General features: G+C 37.8%; 1 long non-coding RNA gene across 1 annotated transcript; it reads right to left on the bottom strand.

The window, feature by feature from the left end:
- Positions 1 to 204: 204 nt before the first annotated feature.
- Positions 205 to 4,320, bottom strand: LOC101058701 (uncharacterized). The gene is made up of 2 exons (XR_169886.5): positions 4,052 to 4,320; positions 205 to 2,463 (listed from the first exon to the last, which is right to left on the bottom strand). It is a non-coding gene; the product is annotated as an uncharacterized LOC101058701 (long non-coding RNA).
- Positions 4,321 to 5,244: the final 924 nt, after the last annotated feature.

The following is a 5,244-nucleotide window of genomic DNA, read 5'->3' as shown; positions in this document are numbered from 1 at the left end:
TTTCCGTGGCTTCAGAGAGACATAATGTATCTTCCGTGGTTATGGTAAAAAGCATTTCCCCTCACCTACAGAGTGATGCTCGGTTATTGACTATATATTATGAAGCTGCATATCACAATTTATAGGAATATGAAAAGTTGCTATTCAATGTATTATTGGCCTAAATCCTAAATTAATACAAAGTTCACAAAGAAAAAAATAATCTTACGAGGAAAAAATTCTCTTTTTATTATTGAACCAAGATAGTATATTTAGATCTGTGACCTTCCTCATTATTTATTTACACTCTGGGGCAGACTTCTATGTTATACAAAATATTGGCAGGAATAAAAATAGACAATGATTTCAAATAAAATGTATTTTTCTTCACCAAATGAATTTTAGGGATGATTACACATCCAACCCTAGCTACCCTACATACGCACAAACATGTACAATTGGCATGATAGGAGCTTGGCGCAGAACATTTGAATTTTTCCTCCACTGTATGATACTTTGGTGTCTCCTCTAGTTAAAACTTGATTGACTTCTGTTTTGTAAGTGTTTGATTTTCTTTTGCTGTTGTGGCTGCTATAACATAAATGCATCCAATCTGTCCATTTGCTCAAAAACCCTTTATTAGGAATCTATTATTCACTCAAGGTCCAGGTAAGCAGATAAGTAATTGAGTATTAATTCTGCATAAAGTGGAAATTGCCGCTGTGACACACTCTTGGGCACTGTGCACCTCATCCTTCAAATGCCTAACAACAAAAAAATACTCCAAAAATAGTAAATTACAGTTTACTCTTGTTCTTTTGTGATGATATAACTAACATCTTAAGGGATAACCCAAGCACAATACAAAACTTTTAAACTGTGACCTTTTGATGTGGACTGCTACTCCACAGAGTATACTTTTAAAAAGCACAGATTTTAGATCTGCAGAGCTGCACAGCTACATGCAAAGATTTACTTTTCAGTGGTTTTCTCCCTTGGCTTAAAAAAAGGTTCCCCCTCTTCCAGGACATCCTCCTTTATCTACTGTGGCTACGTTATATCCTGTGAGAGCATATTCCTATGATTCCTTTAGTGCTCATTGAGTGTATATGAATGTGACATCCTTAGCATTATTGCAAACAGGAATTAACTCTTGCACTGATGGCTCAGCTTCCCCGTGTGTGAGTGTTCTCTGCCAACCGAGTAGAATGCCCTTTCATGACAGACAGCACTAACCCCAGCTGCCACTACGACGCTCTGGGACAGTGCAATGGGAGCCAGGCATCATGGTGGAGTCTTCTGCATGCACGTGTCTCTCATGCACCCCTTATACCGGCCCTGGGGAGGACGGAGGGGTGGCTGGTACTGAAGGTGGCTGGCAGCCTGCAACAATTTGCTTCAGGAAAGTGTTTCAATTGAACAATCTGTTCTTTCTTTTTAAAGGGCAGTTTTCAGAACATTTGGTGTATTTTTGGTTTGTCATGAAGACACAATGTATTTTCCTAGAAGAAATTCCTCTGTTTCTAATCGAAATCTGCTTCTGACTGCCGGACTTGCCTGTCCATTCAAGACCCCACAACCATTGCTTTCAACTAGCTTCTCTTGTGTTCCCACCAAGAAAACCAAATCATCACTTCTACATGGCTTTTTCTCCTGACAGACACAGAACTAACACAACTGAACACACTGGATTGCCCCTAGCTGTTGAAAAAGGGATCGTCGTAAAAATGTTTTTGTTTTTACCTTGTATGTCCTTCCTTCCTTCCTTGTTTCCTTCCTTCCTTTTTCTTTCTTTCTTTCTGTTTAGAAACAGAGACTAAAACAGAGGCTTGGTCAATTCTTTCTTAGCTATTAAAAAGAGAAAGGCACTCTCAGGGAATGAGATTCAGGCAACAGCTTCACACTCCCGAATCTATTAACACGCAGACGCACCATCAAAACTCCTCTTCGGAAGCTCTTTAGGGAGGCAGAAAAGGAGGGTGAAACAAAATAGGGGATTTTTTCAAATGCCAGCATTTGAAAAGAAAAGTGAGAGTGAGAAAGAGAGCTGCTGGCAGAAGGCATGTGTGTGTGTGTTGTGTATGTGCATGTGTGTGTGCGCATATGCGTGTGTGTGCCTGTGTGTGCTTGTGTGCTTGCTGGGAGTTTGGGGGAATGGGGCTGAGAGTAGAGAAGTGCAGTGACATAAATCAGGCTTGTGCTGAGTTTCCTGCTTTTTTATTGGTTTGTTCCCTGTGGTGCTTTCTCTAAAGCTGCTTCCTCTTTCACTACGCTCATTTTGTTCCCAGTCCAGGAGGTCTTAGGATATTGGGGAGATGCCAAACATCTGGAGTTTGTGAAGGAGAGGGAGGAATCTCCATGCTTGACTAACTTAATCTTCATGTGTCCAAGGGGAGGCTCAGCATCATGCGGCTGGAGGGATCTGTAGTCTGTCCGCTTGGCAGACACCTGTTGAGTGCTACAGAATCATGCAGGATGCTCCACCTGTGTAATCAAGAGATAGGTAAGAGGTAGCCAAGTTTATAACATTTCCACAACAACTAGGGTTACAATAATTATGCCATAACCAAGTATGTAATTTTTTTGAGACAGGGCAACTCTACTATTTCAGTCTTTCATATGTAATTACCCTATGCATTATTATTAAATCTCTCACTTTCAGAGCATTTACCCTGTGCCAGGCCCTGAAATAAATGCTTTACATATGTTAGCTCCCCTAATCCTCACAATAATTCAATAGATAATTAATGTGTTGTCATTTCTATTATGTGGATAAGAAAATGGATTCATAGAAGCTATGTTATTTACTCAATATTCCCTAGCCAGAAAATAGTATTCCTAATAGTTAATCTGGATTTTTCTGATTTAAGAATCCTGGATAAAGATTATTTTTGACATTTCAATTGATTATTGCAAATGTTAATGCAAATAATGTAACTAATAATGAAGCACTGGGATCTCCTGTTTCTGTTCCCTGATAAAATGAACAGAACCAATTAAAATATTGGTGTTAATTTTCTACAGTTTATTTCTTTTCCTATGTGTTCTCTTCAGTAGTTAAAGAAAGAGTTTTTTTTTATCAAAGACAAAATCTTAAATCAATAAATTTAAGACTCCATACTTGCTACAAATAATTAATTTAGGAAAAAATCAGGCATTATATTATAATTTATTAACCATGACTGTGAAAATATTGCTTGGGCCAAGCACATTTCTTTCTTCTAAATTCTAAGAGGTTGAGCATAATTTCTGTGAATTACTTAATATTTTTATGTATGTCATTCAGTTACCTATTTCTATGTAAGAAACTACTCCAAAACTTAATAGCTTAAAACAATACTGTTTTATTTTATCTCACAGATTCTGTGTGTCAAGAATTCAGAAATAGCTCAGCTGAATGGCTCAAGTAATAACGACTGAAATCACCAGGTTTTCAGCTGGTGGTTGGGATGGTTGAGAGCAGCGCTGTCCAATTATGCAAACATATATACATAGAGAAAGAGTAATTTTAAATTTTCTAATAACCAAATATAAAAATTTCTAGTGGAATTATTTTAATAGCCTATTTTGTTTAATGCAATATATCTAAAATATTATTTAAACATAATATAAAATTCTTAATGAGATTTTTAAACATATTTTTAGAAATCCAATATGTGGCCAGGCATGGTGGCTCATGCCTGTAATCCCAGCACTTTGGGAGGCTGAGGCGGGAGGATCAGTTGAGGTCCAGAGTTCAAGACCAGCCTGAGCAACGTGGAGAAACCCCGTCTCTACTAAAAAATACAAAATTAGCCGGGCATATTTTGGGATTAGGTGGCACATGCCTGTAATCCCAGCTACTTGGGAGGCTGAGGCAGGAGAATCACTTGAACCTGGAAGGCAGAGGTTGCAGTGAGCTGAGATCGTGCCATTGCACTCCAGCCTGGGCAACAAGAGCAAAACTCCGTTTCAGGAAAAAAAAAAAAAAAAAAAAAGAAAGAAAGAAACAAAGAAAGAAAGAAAGAAAAGAAAAAAAGGAAATCCAATATCTATTTTACTCTTATAGCGTATCTCAATTTAAATTACTCACATTTTGAGTGCTCAGTAGTCACATGTGGCTGATAGCTATTGGATAGCACAGGTTGCTGAGGCTCCAAGATATCCTCACTCTCATACTTGCCACCCTGCTGGAGTTGGCTGGAAGGTTGGGCAACTGAACCCTTCTCCTCTTCCAAGTATTTTTAGTTTCTGTGTGGTCTCTCCCATAGGAATAGTCAGCCTTCTTCTAAGACAGCTCAGGGCTCCAAGAGACTGAGCTGAAAGCTGCCAATCCTTTTAAAGGGTAAATCCTGAACTGGTGTGGCATCATTTCCTCTGTAATATATACAACAAAACAGTCACAGGTCAGCCTAGATTCAAGGGGATGAAAAACTGATCCATTCTTCAATGGAAGGATGGTGAAAGATGTGTTGCCATCTTTAAAATGCCAGAAAAACATATTAGTTTATGTCAAAATAGGATACAGCCTGAATATCCCTTATCCTAAATGCTTGGGACCAGAAGTGTTTCAGATTTCGATGTTTTTTCGGATTTTGAAATATTTGCATTATACTTACCAGTTAAACATCCTTAATCTGAAAATCCAAAATCCGACCTGTTTCAGTGAGCATTTCCTTTGAGTATCATGTACACACTCAAAATACTATGGATTCTGGAGCAATTAGGATTTCAGATTTTCAAATGAGAGATGTTCAACCTGTAGAATAAAGCTGCACATTTTAAAGTCCATTTATATAGATGATAAACCATTGAGATACAGTATATAATGAAAGTGAAAGTAATCAGGAATGGAAAACCAAACGCCGTATGTTTTCACACATAAGTGGGAGCTAAGCTATGAGGATGCAAAGACATATGAATGATACAATGGATTTTGGGGAGTGGGGGAAAGGGTGGGAGGCAGGTGAGGGATAAAAGACTACACATTACGTACAGTGTACCCTACTTGGGTGATGGGTGCACCAAAATCTCAGTAATCACCACTAAAGAACTTACTCACACAATCAAATACCACCTCTTCCCCAAAAGCCTGTGGAAATAGTTTTTTTAAAAAAGAAAACACCAGTATACGTTGCACATAGGAAACATAAATGTTATTTCCAAAGCTGTTAAAAAAAAAAGAAGGTGAAATAATAAGCCTAAATTTAGCAGATGCTGGAATATTATAGTAATACATGAATCAATTATGGATGATAAATATATGTGCATTTATAACCTAAACAT

The sequence above is a fragment of the Pan troglodytes genome, chromosome 7 (assembly GCF_028858775.2).
Source record: "Pan troglodytes isolate AG18354 chromosome 7, NHGRI_mPanTro3-v2.0_pri, whole genome shotgun sequence".
Lineage (NCBI taxonomy): Eukaryota > Metazoa > Chordata > Mammalia > Primates > Hominidae > Pan > Pan troglodytes.
Note: the sequence above shows the minus strand (reverse complement) of the source record. Positions and strands in the feature narration are given on the sequence as shown.